We start from the raw sequence: 19,082 nt of genomic DNA, 5'->3' as shown, positions 1-19,082 counted from the left end.
GAGATTGCATAGCATTAAAAAAAAGGAAATATGACAGAGCTAAGGTGAGTGGGAGGACAGATGATTGGGAAATTTTTAAGGAACACCAGAACTTAACTAAAAAGGCAATACAGGGAGAAAAATTGAGGTACGAACACAAGCTAGCCAGGAATATAAAGGAGGATAGCAAAAGCTTTTTTAGGTATGTGAAGAGAAAGAAGATAGTTAAGAACAATCTTGGGCCCTTGAAGAATGAATTGGGTAAAATTGTTATGGAAACAGAGAAATGGCAGAAGAATTTAATAAGTACTTTAGATCTGTCTTCACTAAGGAAGACACAAGCAATCTCCCAGATGTATGGATGGGCCAAGGACATAGGGTAACAGAGGAAATGAAACAGATTGACATTAGGAAGGAAACGGTGATGAGTAGACTGATGGGACTGAAGTTTGACAAATCCCCAGGTCCAGATGGTCTGCATGCTAGGGTACTAAAGGAGGTGGCCCTGGAAATTGCGGATGCATTGGTATTCATTTTCCAATGTTCCTTAGATTCAGGATCAGTTCCTGAGGATTGGAGAATGGCTAATGTTATCCCACTTTTTAAGAAAGGAGAGAGGGAGAAAACAGAGAACTATCGACCTGTCAGCCTAACATCAGTAGTGGGGAAGATGCTAGAGTCCATTATTAAAGATGAAATAGTGGCATATCTCAATAGCAGTGATAGGATTGGACCGAGCCAGCATGGATTTACCAAGGGCAAATCATGCTTGACTAATCTATTGGAGTTTTTCGAGGATGTAACCAAGAAGTTAGACAAAAGACATCCAGTGGATGTAGTGTACCTCGATTTTTAGAAGGCATTTGATAATGTCCCACATAGGAGATTGGTGGGTAAAATCAGAGCTGATGGCATTGGGGGTAAGATATTGACATGGATAGAAAACTGGTTGGCAGATAGAAAGCAAAGGGTAACGGTGAAAGGGTGTTTCTTGGAATGGCAGGTGGTGACTAGTGGGGTGCCACAGGACGCAGTATTGAGACCACAGCTGTTTATGATTTACATCAACGATTTAGATGAAGGCATTGAGAATAACATCAGCAAGTTTGCTGATGATACTAAGCTGGGTGGCAGTGTGACATGTGTTGAGGATGTTAGGAGAATTCAGGGTGACTTGGATTGGCTGAGTGAGTGGGCAGTTACTTGGCAGATGACGCTTAATGTGAATAAGTGTGAGGTTATCCACTTTGGGAGTAAGAACAGGAAGACAGATTATTATCTGAACGGTGTAGAGTTAGGTAAGTGAGAAATACAAAGAGATCTAGGAGTCCTTGTTCATCAGTCACTGAAGATGAATGAGCAAGTGCAGCAGGCAGTGAAGAAGGCTAATGGAATGTTGACCTTTATTACAAAGGGAATTGAGTACAAGAGCAAGGAAATCCTTTTGCATTTGTACAGGGCCCTGGTGAGACCACACCTGGAGTATTGTGTACAGTTTTGGTCGCCAAGGTTAAGGAAGGACATCCAGGTTAATTCCTGGGATGTCAGGACTGTCTTATGCAGAGAGGTTAGAGAGACTGGGCTTGTACATGCTGGAATTAAGGAGATTGAGAGGGGATCTGATTGCTACATATAAGATTATTAAGGGATTGGACAAGATAGAGGCAGGAAATATGTTCCAGATGCTGGGAGAGTCCAGTACCAGAGGGGATGATTTGAGAATAAGGGGTAGGTCATTTAGGAGAGAGTTAAAGAAAAACTTCTTCTTCCAGAGAGTTGTGGGGGTCTGGAATGCACTGCTTCAGAAAGCAGTGGAGGCCAATTCTCTGGATGCTTTCAAGAAGGAACTAGATAGGTCTCTTATGAATAGGGAATCAAGGGAGATGGGGACAAGGCAGGAACCAACCGGGTATTGATATTAGATGATCAGCCCTGATCTCAGAATGGTGGTGCAGGCTCAAAGGGCCGAATGGTCTACTTCTGCACCTATTGTCTATTGTCTATTGACATCCAAGTTTCTCTTATCTTTCCATCCCTGTCCTTCCTTCTAACAGGAACATACCTTTCCTACATTCTGTGCAATTGATCTTTTAACATCCTCCACATATCTGATGTGGACATCAGCAAAAAGCCGTTCTGAATTAACTCTCCTTATTTCCTGCTAATAACCTTGCAATTTCCCTACTCCAATTTAAAACTTTCACAAGGACCAGACCTATCCTTATGTAAAGCTATCCTGAAAGTTAAGGAGTTGTGGTCACTGTTCCCTAGTTGCTCACCCACTGAAAGTCAGCACCTGACCAGCCTCATTACCTAACACAAGGTCCAATACACCTCTTCTCTCACTGGATCATCTACATACTGATTTAAGAAACTCTCCTGGTTACTCTTAACAAATTCTTCCCCATCTAAACCCCTTGCACAAAGAAGAACTCAGTTTAAGTTAGTGTAGGTGAAATCTCGCATGACAACAACCCTATTATTTTTACACATTTCCCTTCTGTTTCGATGTTTGTTCCTCAATATCCCAGTGGTGATTGGGAGGTTTATAGTACAATCCTATCAGTGTGATTGCACCCTACATCGAGCTCTACCCAATGGACTCCGTGTCTGAGCCATCCATCATGCCACTCCCGGGTGCAGCTGTGATACTGCCCCTGATTAGTAGAACAGCACCCACCCCCTCACTTTTTAACATCCTTCTTCATCTTTCCTAAAACCCCAAAAATCTGTTATATTGATCACCCATTTCTGCCCGTCTCTCAACCAAGTCTTTGTAATGGACACAACATAGCAGTTCTATATACTGATACATGCTTTAATTTCATCACCTTTACCCATAATACTCATAGAACATAGAAATCCTACAGCACAATACAGGCCCTTCGGCCAAAAAAGCTCTGTCGAACATGTCCTTGCCATAGAATTACCTAGGCTTAACCATATCCCTGTATTTTTCTAAGCTCCATTTACCTATCCAAGAGTCTCTTAAAAGACCCTATCGTTTCCACCTCCACTACTGCTGCCGGCAGCCCATTCCATGGATTCACCACTCTCTCCATAAAAAACTTACCCCAATACCAGGTTAAGTACAGCCTCTCCTCTTGTAGGCTTACCTACATATTGTGTCAAGAAACCTTCCTGAACATGCTTATCAAACTCCATCCCATCTAAAGCCGACAGTATTTTTTTTAGGCATCCGTTATTCTCAAGAGACCATGGATCTGCACCTTGGAAAGTTTCCAGGTAGCATGCCTGGGTAGGGTTGTATGGGAGACCAGCAGTTGCCCATGGTGCAAGCCTCCCCTCTCCACGCCACAGATGTTGTCCAAGGTAAGGGCAAGGGCCGATACAGCTTGGCATCAGTTTTGCCGCAGAGCAATGTGTGGTTAAGTGCCTTGCTCAAGGACACAACACGCTGCCTTAGCTGAGGCTCGAGCTAACGACCTTCAGATCACTAGACGAATGCCTTAGCCACTTGGCCATGCGTCAACTCACTAGGGAGATGCCAATCAATATTTGAGAAATTAAAATCTCCCACCACAACAACCCTGTTATTATTACACTTTTGCAGAATCCGTCTCCATATCTGCTCCTCGATGTCCCTGTTACTATTGGATGGTCTATAAAAAACCCACAGAGACTGCGTAGACAATCGCTCCATGACTTCCTCCTTTTCTACAGCCGTGACAATCTCCCTGATCAACAGTGCCACGCCCCCACCTCTTTTGCCTCCCTCGTTATCCCTTCTGAAACATCTAAAGCCTGGCACTTGAAGTAGTCATTCATTCCCCTGCACCACCCAAGTCTCTGCAATGGCCACAACATCATAGCTCCAAGTGCTCATGCATGCACTAGACTCATCCACTTTGTTCATAATACTCTTTACATTAAAATAGACACATCTCAAACCATCGATTTGGGCGCATCCCTTCTCTATCACCTGCCTATCCTCCCTCTTGCACTGTCTCCAAACTTTCTCTATTTGTGAGCCAACCTCCCTTTCCTCTGTCACTTCATTTCAGTTCCCACCCCTCAGCAATTCTAGTTTAAACTCTCCCCAATAGCGTTTGCAAACCTCCCTGCCAGGATATTGGTCCCCCCTGGGATTCAAGTGCAACCCGTCCTTTTTGTACAGGACACACTTGCCCCAAAAGATGTCCCAATGATCCAGAAATCTGAATCCCTGTGCCCTGCTCCAACCCTCAGCCACCCATTATTCCTCCACCTCATTCTATTCCTATACTCACTATCACGTGGCACAGGCAGTAATCCCGAGGCTACTACCTTTGTGGTCCTGCTTCTCAACTTCCTTCCTAACTCCCTGTAGCCTGTTTTCAGGACCTCCTCCGTTTTGCTACTTATGTCATTGGTACCAATATGTACCATGACCTCTGGCTGTTTTCCTTCTCACTTCAAGATATCATGGACACGATCAGAAACATCCAGATCCTGGCACCTGGGAGGCAAACTACCATCCGAGTTTCTTTCCTGCATCCACAGAATCGTCTGTCTGACCCCCTAACTATAGAATCCCCTATCATTACTGCCATCCGCTTCCTTTCCCTACCCTTCTGAGCCACAGGCCAGCCTCCATGCCAGAGGCGTGACCACTGTTGCTTCCCCCAGGTAAGCTGTCTCCCCCAACAGTACTCAAATAGGAGTACTTATTGCTGAAGGAGACAGCCATTGGAGTACTCTCTAGTACCTGCTTCTTGCCCTTCCCTCTCCTGACTTTTACCCACTTATCTGTCTCCCATGGCCCCGTTGTGACTACCTGCCTATAGCTCCTCTCTATCACCTCCTCACTCTCCCTGACAGAAGAAGGTCATCAAACTGCATCTCCACTTCCCTAACCCTCAGGCGCTGCAGCTCGACGCACCTGGTGCAGATGTGGCCATCCAGGAGGCTGGGAGTCTGCAAGACCTCTCACATCTGACACCGAGCACAGAAAACTGGCCTCACACACTGTCTTCTACGCAGATAACCAACCTCGCCTCGAACCTTTATCACCGAATACTCCTAGTATTAAAATACACACATTTCAAACTATTCATTCTATTATACCTGTTGCTTTGATTTTGCAATTTATATAAGAGTTAGCACCTCTTTTATGAAGTATGCAATGTAGCATGGTTATTGTTTTGTTATTAGATCAGCAAAGGTTGTTAATGATGGCTTGATTGCCTTACATAAATGTTATATAGTTCAGACTGCTACCTCTATTATTTTCCTTAGTAAGATGCAGCACTAAAAATCTACAGACCATACAGAACCTTTCTCCAAAACTAGCCTATAGAGGTACTGCATACTGTCCATGCTGGCATTAGCTTCTCAGACAGCCAGTAGTTAAACTAGTGACCACAATAGAGAGAAATTATACAGGAAAGCATAGAAATTGTGCTGGTTAACACTACATTTTCATGTCAAATCAGACAAGAATTAGATCGTGAGAGCCTGCCAAGAAATTTGACCAGATACTTCCAGGAACTGGCTGCATCAACAAGCCTGATCTGATGTTTATCTGACAGCAGATGTCATTATTTGTGCAATGTCTATTTCTGTACTTTCCAACATAAACTAGAGTACATAATTACCACCTATGACCTCAGTGGAGCAGGCACAGTGCAGCTGCATTGCAGTGTGCCTTGTGTGGTTGTAGTCTGCCTGTTGGCAGGCTAGGACCCCCCCGGTTGCCACCCACTTCAACTCTGCCTCTCATTCCCATCTAGATATGTCCATACATGGCCTCCTCTACAGCTATGATGAGGCTAAACTCAGGTTGGAGGAGCAACACCTCATCTACCGTCTGGGTAGCCTCCAGCCTGGTGGTATGAACATTGAATTCTCCAATTTCTGGTAATTCCCTCCCCTTCCCCCTCCCCCTCCCCCTATTCTAGGTCCCTCTCTGCCTCTCTATCTCTACAGTTCTTTCATGCTTATCCCCTCCCCCCCTTTATCCTTCTTCTGATTGGTTCTCCACCTTGCACCTCTAGCCCTTGCCCCTCCCCTATCTCTATTACTGGGCTTCGGCCCTCTCTTCCCCCCCCCCCCATTCCTGACGAAGGGTCTCGACCGGAAACATTGGCTAATCTTTTCTCACGGATGTTGTCTGAGTTCTTCCAGCATCGTGTATGTCTCCTTTTGTGTTAAGTCTGCACAGACTTTCTTGATGACACATAAACAAGGAGAGAGCTCTATCATTCACTGAAATGGGCATACCATGCAAGATGTCCTCTGTACTTACAGAGAGAGGGTAGAGCAGGGGATAGGTCATTGAAACGCCTTGAGAAAGGACCACAACTATGGCATGTCCTTTGGCCCTGGGGCATCCACCAATGCCTGAATTTTCTCTGTATACTTGTGAAATCCTTGTACATCAAGAACGTGACCACAGTAAGTGGTGCTTGGTTTAAATAATTCACACTTGTTGCATTGTGCACTGAGGCCATAATATTTTAATCTTTTTAACAATGTCTTGAGATTTTTTAGATGATCCTTGTTATGCTACTGATAATAATAAGGTTATCCAGGAGGACTGACTTTCTGCCAGAACGTTGATGCAGATGTTTTTCCAAAAATAAGCCTATTACAGCAATAAAGCCATCTGTGAGTGTTTATAGTGAGAAACACTTAGGACTTTTCTTCCATCTCCAACTGTAGATAGGCCTCAGTTAATCCCAATTTCCTGAAAAATATGTCTCCAGAAAGGTTTGCAAAAGCATCCTCAGTCCTGGGCAAAGGTTATTGATCTATTTTCAGTCAGTACTGGATTGATGGTGACCTTGAAATCACTACAGAACCTTTCAGACCAATTTGTCCCGGCTACTTGGACCACTGGCATTGCCCTTGGGTTCCACTCAACCTAAGAAAGAATTTCATTAGCCTTCATGTGATCCAGCTTACTGGCTAAGGTATCACTGATGGCATAAAGACTGTATGGACTTTGTAAAACCTGGGTGTGGCATTTTCATTTAACACTCTTCTACCCTTGATATGCTTGAGTTTTCCAGTGTCTTTCTTGAGGACTGCAGTGGCATCATCCAGTACCTTTATAAATTCACTTTCAGGAAACTCCATTACAGGAGATGTGGCATGCAAATGGTGGATCTCCAATCAAGTTGTAGTTGTCTCCACAATGCTGGTTATAAAACTAAGACGTCTCACTGTGCTTCAATGGGTAGGTAGTCATCTCAAGTCTGTTCAAAACTTCATCATTGCTGCTGTTATGTTTTGTAATTTCAACACATTGAAGTAATAGAAAGCAAAAACACCGAGCTGGGAAAATGTGAGTTTTGTTTTTTACTTCTAGCAAGGCACAGCATTTCTGATGTGCTGGTCTCATGACGTATGCATTTCACTTATTTTTACATATAACCCATAATAAATTAGTTAAACAAATAGGAATGCTTAATCAAACAATATATTTACAATGTTACTCAGATACTATTGAAATACTAAAACACACATTCCACAATTCTTTGATACTGTATTATTCCAAGCACACATAATATTAATACTAAAGATACATCACATTTAATTTTCTGTTTCAATTTAAAAACAGTTGCAAAAAAGTGGAAGTATCATTGGATGGCAGCAACATGTTCTGAAATACACATGGTTGTAGTTCAGAAAACAAGTATACCTAACCCTGAAAGCACACATGGAACAAATGTAACCACCTGTATGCTGTTTACCATTACTTTTTCTGATCCAAACAATTTTGAAAGGCAGTCTATTGTATATAAATATACAATGATGATGATCTCAAATTGAAATGAAAGACTTAATACTTTTTCAGAAGGAAGCTACATAGGTTAATAATTTTTAAAAAAAGAACATAGAAAAATTACAGCACAATAAAGGCTCTTCGGTGAAAATGTATTACTTTAGAAATTACCTAGAGTTTCCCATAGCCCATCCACCACCATCTCCGGCAGCCCATTCCACACACTCATCACTCTCTGTGACAAAACATACCCCTGACATCTCCTCTGTACCTACTCCCCAGCACCTTAAACCTGTGTCCTCTTGTGGCAACCATTTCAGCCCTGAGAAAAAGCCTCTGACTATCCACATAATCAATGTTTCTCATCATCTTATACACCTCTATCAGGTCACCTCTCATCCTCCATCGCTCCAAGGAGAAAAGGCCGAGTTCACTCAACCTATTCTCATAAGGCATGCTCCACAATCCAGGCAAAATCCTTGTAAATCTCCTCTGCACTCTTTCTAGAGTTTCCACATCTTTCCTGTAGTGAGGTGACCAGAACTGAGCACAGTACTCCAAGTGGGGTCTGACCAGGGTCCTATATAGCTGTAACATTACTCTTGGCTCTTAAGCTCAATCCCATGATTGATGAAGGCCAATGCACTGTATGCCTTCTTAACCGTAGTGTCAACCTGCACAGCAGCTTTGAGTGTTCAATGGACTCTGACTCTAAGATCCCTCTGATCCTCCACACTGCCAAAAGTCTTACCATTAATATGATATTCTGTCATCATATTTGAATATTTTGCCATCATATTGGTGAATTATCCAATTTGATGCTTTTCAAAAGCTCCAGCACACCCTCTTTCTTAATGTCTATATGCTCAAGAACTTCAGTCCACTGTAAGTCCTCTCTACAATCACCAAGATCCTTTTCCGTAATGAATACTAAAGCAAAGTATTCATTAAGTACCTCTGCTATCTCCTCTGGTTCCATGCAAACTTTTCCACTGTCACTGTTGATTGGTCCTATTCTCTTACATCTTATTCTCTTGCTCTTCACACACTTGTAGAATGCCTTGGGGTTTCCTTAATTCTGCTCACCAAAGCCTTCTCATGGCCCTTCTGGCTCTGCTAATTTCGTTCTTAAGATCCTTCTTGCTAAACTTATAATCTTCTAGATCTCTATCACTACCTAGTTTTTTTGAACTCTTTGTACGCTTTTCTTTTCTTCTTGACTAGATTTTCAACAGCCTTTGTACACCACAGTTCCTGTACCCTACCCTTTCCCTGTCTCATTGGAACATACCTATGCAGAACGGCATGCAAATATCCCTTGAACATTTGCCACATTTCTGCTGTAAGTTTCCCTGAGAACACCTGACCAGGTTAATTTCCCAATACTAGACCAAGTACAGACTTATCTACATATTGTGTCAGGAAACCTTCCTGAACACACCTAACAAATTCCACCCCACCTAAACTCCTTGCTTTTGGGAGTTGCCAATCAATATCGGGGAAATTAAAATCTCCCACTATGACAACCCTGTTATTATTACACCTTTCCAGAATTTGTCTCCCTACTTACTTCTTGATGTCCGTGTTACTATTGGGTAGTCTATAAAAAACACCCAGTGAAGTTTCTAACCCCTTGCTGTTCCTAATTTCCGCACTCAGTAGACAATCCCTCTATGACTTGTTGCTTTTCTGCAGCCATGACATTATCTCTGATCAACAATGCTATGCCCCCATATCTTTTGCCTCCATCGCTGTCCTTTCTGAAACATCTAAAGTCTGTCACTCTATGTAACCAGTACTGCCCCTGAGCCATCCAAGTCTTGTTAATGGCAACAGCATCATTGCTCCAAGTACTGATCCGCGCTCTAAGCTCATCTGCTTTGTTCATGATACTCCTTGCATTAAAATGGACACATCTCAAATTATCAATCTGAGTGCAACCCTTCTCTATCAGCTGCCTATCCTCCTTCTTGCACTGTCTACAAGCTTTCTCTATTTGGGAGCCAAACGCCCTTCTTCCGTCTCCAGTTCAGTTTCCACCCCCTCCCCCCCCCACCACAGTTCTAGTTTAAACACTCCCCAATAGCCTTAGCAAACCTCCCTGGCAAGATATTGGTCCCTAAGTAACATTTCACAGAACTATTTCAAAACAGTCTGCTGACATGGATGGCTTTTGCTGAAATGCCAGAAGAAATCCATCCCTGAGATGACCAGTCCTTTCCCAATCCTAAAGGCTGCAGTGGAAATATGCTTCACATAGAACTTGGAAAAAAGACTAGGCTGATGTACCTATGTTAATTCAATATCATAAGTCCCATCCTGTCTTGAGTAAATAAGGATGATGTTTACAACCAGCTCAATGCAAAAGAGAGAGTTTGAGAGGCAACTGAGGGATAGTTTTAGTGATAACTTACACATTTATAAATAATAAACGGTATAGTTCTTTGTCATTTTGAATTATATAAAAAATGCCAGTTTCAATAATTGAAATAGGTTAATGACTTAACATAAACAATGCACAGAAGACTGTCTCAGCTTCAAATGAAAATGGGCCAATATGAAAAACTGCAAATATATAACCAATCAAAATAAATCAGAGCAATGCACCCAAAATGCTGGTGGAACACAGCAGGCCAGGCAACATCTATAAGGAGAAGCACTGTCAACGTTTTGGGCCAAGACCCTTTGTCAGGACTAACTGAAAGGAAAGATAGTAAGAAATTTGAAAGTAGGAGGGTGAGGGAAAAATGCAAAATGATAGGAGAAGACCAGAGAGGGTGGGGTGAAGCTGAGAGCCAGACAGCTGATTGACAAAAGGGATACAGAGCTGGAGAAGGGAAAGGATCATTGTACGGGAGGCCTGGGGAGAAAGAAAGGGGGAGGGGGGGAAGCACCAGATGGAGATGGAGAACAGGCAGAGTGATGGGCAGAGAGAGAGAAAAAAATTAAATATATCCGGGATGGTATAAGAAGGGGAGGGAAATTAACGGAAGTTAGAGAAGTCAATGTTCATGCCATCAGGTTGGAGGCTACCCAGCCGGTATAAAAGGTGTTGTTTCTCCTACCTGAGTGTGGTTTCATCTTGACAGTAGAGGAGTCCATGGATAGATATATCAGAATGGGAATGGGACATGGAATTAAAATGTGTGGCCACTGGGAGATCCTGCTTTCTCTTGCGGACAGAGCGTAGGTGTTCAGTGAAATGGTCTCCCAGTCTGCTTCGGGTCTCACCAATATATAAAAGGCCACACCGGGAGCACCGGACGCAGTATAGCACACCAGCTGACTCACAGGTGAAGTGTCGCCTCACCTGGAAGGGCTGTCTGGGGCCCTGAATGGTGGTGAGGGAGGAAGTGTAAGGGCAGGTGTAGCACTTGTTCCGCTTACAAGGATAAGTGCCAGGAGGGAGATCGGTGGGAAGGGATGGGGGGGTATGAATGGACAAGGGAGTCGCGTAGGGAGTGATCCCTGCGGAAAGCAGAAAGAGTTGGGGCGAGAAAGATGTGCTTGGTAGTGGGATCCTGTTGGAGGTGGTGGAAGTTACAGAGAATAATATGTTGGATTCAAAGGCTGGTGAGGTGGTAGGTGAGGACAAGGGGAACCCTATCCCGAGTGGGGTGGTGGGCGGATGGGGTGAGGGCAGATGTGCGGGAAATGGGAGCCTCTCTGAAGTCAAAGTAAGTGATGCTGCAAACTGTAACATGGAAACAACGAACTGTCGGCCTTCCCTCTCGTTGTGCAGGAGCAATCATTCTCTCCCTCGTTAGTGAGAAAGAGGGCCTGTGGGATGTCGAGGTGTCAGGATGAACAGTAGCTTTTGATGGAGTATAGATCGTAGTCTCTAGGGGCTTGATTTTGCTTGCATGGTGGGTGATGGAAAAGGCTGTTGCTTTCTGCTGGAACAAGCGAAGGAAGGAGAAGAGGGGAGGGTTGATTAATACGTTTGTTGCTACTTGTGCGTGGAAGGGGAGAGGGGTTTTTTGGGATCAACACTTTTCTCTCATTCTTCCTTTAGGGCTTTTTCTCTCTGTTTTATGGGTGTCTGCAAAGAATAAGGATCTCAGCTTGTATACTGAATCAATACTCTGACATTAAATTGAATCATTGATCAAGAAGCACCAAGACATCTGCTTGGCTGTCGGTTTGTGCTCCCAGTCAGAGCTTTCTTCTACAGATGAAGTTTTGCTCAGAGCTTACTGCCCTCAGGGTGGCTGCAATGGGGAAGAAACAATCACCCACTTCTTTGCAGACAGTGGATTTGCTAAAACAGTGTGGAAATAAATACAAGGGTCTAAGTCCTGGTTCATCACCAGTAGCTCATTAAAAAGGACTCACTGATCAATGGTCTCTTCCAATCGGCACATATTTAGACAGACATTAAGTGTTACTGGAACGTTATCAGTTTTGAAGAGGTGGTTCTTTGGTTTGCTCAAAATTAGTTCAGCTTCCAGTACAGCGACAAGTCTGTAAGGAAACGCTACATACTGGCACAGTCCAGTCTGCAGGAATAGGTGCTGGGGGACTCACACTCACAATGAGTGTGAGTCATTTCACTTACAGGGTATGGAACCTCAGTGAGAGGAGTGTTCCTGGATTCCATTCCATGACACAAGCTGAGGGTGTAGCCTTGGAACAATGAATAAAGAGTAAAAGAACAAGTGTTGGCACATTCCACACGCACTTCATTTATGTCAGGAACTACATAATGCAGGCTGTTGCACGTCACATAGGGAGGCTGAAGGTTTCATCTGCTGGTGCATTTTCTAGATAATTAACATGCCTCCTTTATGGTATACAAATATTCACCAACTTTGGCCTCTTCTGCTGCAATGTGCTTTTCTTCAATTAGAACATAGAACATCGAACAGGCCCTTCTGCTCATAATATTGTGCTGAACTAATTAAATTAGGAATTATAGCCCAAACTGAACTAATATCTTCTGCCTATAGAATGTCCATACTGCTCCATTCTCTGCACATTCATGTGCCCATTCAAGAACTACTTAGACAAATCTATTGTAATGGTTTCCTTGACTGCCCCTGGAAGCACATTCCTGAGCCCATCCCTAACAGGACAAAAAACTTGCCCCACTTACTATCTTTCTCACCTTAAATACATACCATCTTGTGTTCGAGGCTCCAAGAGCAGTCATAACAAGGGTGGTAGTGGGGACGAGCTCCCACTGCTAAACAAATGCTCTTCATGGCGTGAGTCTCAAACAGCCTCTGACAACCAAGTCCAACTCCCGGCCTTCACATGTGGCACAGTTCCTTTGCCCGGTGGAGCTGTTCTCACTGACAAGAGAAGGGGCAAAGGTGGACCACTGGCACCTTAAAAACCAGTTGCTCCGGGCAGATGGGGCTTGTTAACCACGGATGGTAGCTCATCTAGGAGAGGGAAAACTCCAATTTCAAACGTCCCCGGCCTTGCAGCTATACCCACTCACGGGCAAGGCTTTGGGAGTAAACCCCAAGGAAAAATCCGGAGTCGGAGTCCTGAAGGCAGCTGACTGCTGTACCCAGCACCGGCACGGCAACTCCTGCGATGCTGCTGCCACCAAACTGTATCGAATTTCGTCGTTCCTTCGGACCTGTCAACAGCATGGAGAGGAGGGTCCCACTGCATGGGCAACAGACAGATCTCCGTATCAAATCTGCCCTGGCTTGCGCCCTGGAGAAGCCACTCCCAGTGACTACCAGATGCGCAGTACTCATGGTCAACCACAACAGACGGAGAGCACATATAGAAACATAGAAAATAGGTGCAGCAGTGGGCCATTCAGCCCTTCAAGCCTGCATCGCCATTCAGTATGATCATGGCTGATCATCCAACTCAGAACCCTGTACATGTCTTCTCTCCATAACCCCTGATCCCTTTAGTCACAAGGGCCATATCTAACTTCTTCTTAAATATAAATATCGCCAATGAACTGGCCTCAACTGTTTCCTGTGGCAGATTCACCACTCTCTGTGTGAAGTAGTTTCTCCTCATCTCAGTCCTAAAAGGCTTCCCCTTTATCCTTAAACTGTGACCCCTCATTCTGGACTTCCCCAACATCAGGAACAATCTTCCTGCATCTAGCCTGTCCAATCCCTTCAGAATTTTATACATTTCAATAAGATCCCCCCTCAATCTTCTAAATTCCAGTGAGTATAAGCCCAGTCGATCCAGTCTTTCTTCTTATGAAAGTCCTGCCATCCCAGGAATCAATCTGGTGAATCTTCTTTGTACTCCCTCTATGGCAAGAATGTCTTTCCTCAGATTAGGGGACAAAAACTGCACACAATACTCCAGTTGCAGTCTCACCAAGGCCTGGTACAACTGCAGTAGAACCTCCCTGCTCTTATACTCGAATCCTCTTGCTATGAATGCCAACGTACCATTCGCCTTTTTCACCACCTGCTGTACCTCCATGCCCACTTTCAATGACTGGTGTACAATGACACCCACCTCCCCTTTTCCTAATCGGCCACCATTCAGATAATAATCTGTTTTCTGTTTTCCTGTTCTTGCCTCACACACTCTGTGTTAGACATTTTGACCCTGTGAATTAAATTGAAAATACACTTGGACTAAGATGTTAACTGTCCTGTGCTATCACCAGTGGGATCATCAGTTGATCTGCCACCTGTCTTCAGGAGTTTCGGCCCGCTTATGATCAAGACTCCCTCGAGGTGGTGGGCCAGCAGCGCTAAAGCACCGCCTCCCACTGTTGAGCTTAACAACTTGGCATTGGCCTCTATCAGAGTTGTTGGTCACTTCCATCCAACAGATAGTCTTCTCTTCAGGTATCTATGCAACTACTGAAGGGTTTGCAAACGATGGATACACTGTCCGACTATCTGCCCCTCTGGACGTACTTGGTCCACACCAATGATGATCCTGTCTCTGCTGCCTCAGCTACAGCCCTGCTGGTTGACTTGATCTCTCTTCTAGAGAAGCCAAGATCATGCAGCCACTTCTGGAAAGTGAACGCAATAAAGCCATAGCAACCTACTTCGAATAGAGAGCATGAGACTTTCCACTCTCTGTCCCTGCTCTCTGATCTTAATTCTGCATACTTGGTTAACTTGTGCTCATGGGCTTCATCGATGTTGTCTTCCCAGGGGACTGTGAGTTCATCAATAACCACTTCTCTACTGGTGTCAGACCATACAATTATATCTGGACGCAATGTGGTGAAAGCTATTTGCTCCGGGAAACTGCCTTTCCCATCCAGGTCGGCCTTGACACACCAATCATTGGCTGAAGAAAGTATGTTTGATCGTGGGCCTGCGCTGTACACCCTTGACTTGGAGCCTTCTTTCACAAATGATATGCGATGTTCTGTGCAGCATAGGGCATGAGATAAGTTGTTCTGCAGTACTCTCTGCTCATCTGCTTCTGTTACAACTTTGAGAAGGTTGTTATGTCTCCAAGTGCACATGCCCCTGGAAAGATTGACTCTGCATGCACTCAAAATATGTTGAAGTGTCCCTTCTCGCCACAGAAGACACTGTCCGTCTACTTTATCTATCATGAATCTCATAATTTTATCAACTTCTATTATGTCTCCCTTCAGCCTCTGCCACTTAAGAGTAAACAACCCAAGGTTGTCCAATCTTTCTTCATAGCACATGCTCTATAATCTAGGAGGCATTCTAGTAAACCTCATTCTCTCCAAAGCCTCCACATGCTTCCTATAATAGAATTGAAAGTCATACTCCAGATGTGACCTAACTAAAGTTTCATAAAGGTGCAATGTAACTTCCTGACTCTTGAACATAGTTCCCCAACAGATAGAATGTTATCTGGGTTTCAGCACTTAAGTTACAGAGAAAGGTTGAATAAGTTAGGTCTATATTCATTGGAGCATAGAAGGTTGAGGGGGGATTTGATCGAGGTATTTAAAATTTTGAGAGGGATAGATAGAGTTGACGTGAATAGGCTGTTTCCATTGAGAGTAGGGGAGATTCAAATGAGAGGACATGATTTGAGAGTTAGGGGGCAGAAGTTTAAGGGAAACACGAGGAGGTATTTCTTTACTCAGAGAGTGATAGCTGTGTGGAATGAGCTTCCTGTAGAAGTAGTAGAGGCCAGTTCAGTTGTGTCATTTAAGGTAAAATTGGATAGGTATATGGACAGGAAAGGAGTGGAGGGTTATGGGCTGAGTGCGGGTAGGTGGGACTAGGTGAGATTAAGAGTTCGGCATGGACTAGGAGGGCCGAGATGGCCTGTTTCCGTGCTGTGATTGTTATATGGTTATATGGTTATGTGCGAGCACGCGACACATCTTCTTTGCCATTCTATCTATACATGGTCACTTTCATGGAGCTATGAAATTGTACCCTAAGTTTCATTTGTGCATCAGTGCTGTTAAAGGTCATGCCATTAATTCTGGTCTTGAATTAAGTTCTTTTGAGTAAAATCTAATTAGTTCTGGATCACAATAATGTATAAATTAAGCTGTTCTAAAATTTATTTTTGATTATCAAGATGCTTTTCATGGACTTGACCTTAATGACTGTTATGCGGCATTCAATGAAATAACATCTCCTGCAAATATCCTGAACTTATTGTTCCACAAGTAAAGCCAGTTGTTTCGTTTTTAACATTAGATCTGTCCTATTGTCTGCTTTCATCATGAGAAAGAAAAGGGTAAATTTAGTCCCATTAACAAGACAAGGTTCTTCATCAGAAAACATTTCAAACCCTTGATTTTGCTTGAACAGGAGAGAATCTTGCTAGAGCCCAACATAGAAAAGTCACAATGTTCTGTGTCGGCATCGTGTCTGTATTCAGGTGATTTAATTAGTTAAAAGAATGAGAAGAAATCTCATTGAAACCTCTGGAATATTGAAAGACCAAGATAGAATGGACATGGAGAGGTTGTTTACTATAGTGGGTGGGTCTAAGACCAGAGGGCACAGCCTCAGATTGGAAGGACATTGTCATGTATTTAATATTTCAATAATATTGGAAATGTATAGTTTGATTAAGCATTCTTGTTCATTTAAATAATTCATAATGGGGTATACGCAAAAGTATGTAAATGGCACACGTCATTCAGTCACGACATCATATGTGCACACCACAGTAAAAATAAAAATGAAACAGATCTTCAGGTAATCAAATCCAGACATGGAGAAACCTAAAACTCAATAATAGAAAGGAGCGACAAGAGTTAGTCGAAGAACATAACAGAGGAATGACAAATGACCCAGAGCATACTCACTTGAGAGGGCTAGAGTACACAGAGTATTAATTCACTCAGAACCTGAATTCAAGACTCAACAATAAACGTTAGTCATGACAAATTAAACAGCGAATATAGCATGGGAACCCTGTGCTTATATAAAAACAGTCAAATCTCAATAAACTCAAAACAGGATGTATGATGAACCCAGATTTTTTAAAAAGTTGCATAAAAAACCCAAGGGAAAATTAATGACTATATCAGTCAATTAACAAGTTTTAGTTAAAACTAAAGGGTATATGGGTTGCTCCTCTGATGAAGAGGTATGTTGTATCTATTCTGCAGCAGCGCACTCTCCTTTCGTCCCCACTGGACACTCAGCTCTCACCTGTGGCTCCTCCAAGTAAACGTTTGACTGCAACAGCGGCCACACCCCAGTACACCACTTTGACAGGTGAGCTAAACCAGGTGAGAGCAGCTGGTGGTGAGTTAGGGGCATGCCTGTCCCAATATGTGAAGTCAGCTCCAGTGGACTCGGTGGATGAGACCTAGAATGAGATCCAACTGCCAGGAAGACCTTCTGCAATGCCCTGTCGAGAGCAAAGGGCATGGCAAGGCACAGAAGGCATCATGGTCAACCAAGGAAGGCCCAGCTTGTGACATTTATTCATATCATTGACCTCAGACCTCTGAAGTCAATGGAGTGAAACTGCCCTACTGCAATGGCTTTTCCACTTTAAAAACTCTCTCACACAGGTTTCCTGTCATTGCTGGCACAATGGGCCACCACCATCAGTTTAAAGAAATCAATGATGTTCAGGTGCATCAGATTACCATGGCCTGATGCTCTTTGGTGGCCCGTGCTGGTTTGCATTCCTGGCTCCATGTTTCCTTTCAATTAGTTTTATGTTTTAGAGTTACAGAACATAGCAGTGGTGATGAGGAACTTTTAAACAAACACAAGATAACTATTTATCTGTTGAAGCACAGCGAGATGTTTGAGTTTTAAAAAAATGACAGCAAGATGCTCGAATTTAAATTAGTGCAGCAAGATGCTCAACATTTAAAAAAAAGACAAACATTGATTATCCATGCTGGTCTATAATTTATTCTTTGAGAGGAACTGATGCAATTTATGCATCTCTGGAGGAATACTGACCAAACATTTGAAGTCCTGGAGCCTAAGGACATGGAATAATCAAATGACCATACGTATATTTACATGGATAATGTAGTTTAATACTCTCTTTTTTAGATCATGGTTTCATATTAGAATGAGCTGAGATTAAATTTAATTAAAATTTTAATGAAGCTTGAAATTAAATTTGCAGATGATACCAAATTAGTTGATATCAAGAAGACTTCTATAAACTAAAAGACATTAAAACTTTCAGAGTGAGAATGTAACTGGCAAATACATTTCAACATAGAACTGTGAGGGATGATATTTTGCCAAGCAAAATAGTGAGGTAACAGTGGTCGTAAAGTTAATATCCACATAGGTAAGAAAAAGATGCAAAAGAGTTTAAAAATGTAAATATACAAAGCACAAACTTAACAAGTTAACTTAACAAGATCACAAAAATGCAAACCAACCACTGGAGTTTATTTCTAGAAACGGACTTTGGAAAAATAGAGATGTTATGCAATGAACAATGATTCAGTCCAACCACACCTCATAAAGATGACATAGAGACAACAGAGTGTGTGAAACACACACAAAATGCTGGAAGAACTCAGCAGGCCAGGCAGCATCCATAGAAAAAAGTACAGTTGATCTTTCGGTCTGAAACGTCGACTGTACTTTTTACCATATTAGCTGCCTGGCCTGCTGAGTTCCTTCAGCATTTTGGATGTGTTGCTCGGACTTCCAGTATCTGCAGAGCTTCTTTTCTTTGTGTAGAGGATGTGAAGAAAGATTTTCAAGAATGATAGCAGAAATATGAGGTTATATGCATCAAGAAAAGATGTACAAGCTGAATCTTTTTGTCTTCAAAGTCCAGGCCAAAATGTGACCTGATGGAAGCCTGAAGTTAATAGGTATTTGTATAGCATAGGCACAGAGTGAGTGCAATTGCAGTTTTGAGAGGAAGAGCAATACTTCAACCTGCAATCAGAAATTGGAGAAGCAAATTTCTGAACCTGAAAGATGTGAGCATACAAAGCTGCTACCATAGGAAGTGGTTGTGGTGAACAAGT

This window comes from Hypanus sabinus, chromosome 6, assembly GCF_030144855.1.
Source record: "Hypanus sabinus isolate sHypSab1 chromosome 6, sHypSab1.hap1, whole genome shotgun sequence".
Classification (NCBI taxonomy): Eukaryota; Metazoa; Chordata; class Chondrichthyes; order Myliobatiformes; family Dasyatidae; genus Hypanus; species Hypanus sabinus.
Note: the sequence above shows the minus strand (reverse complement) of the source record.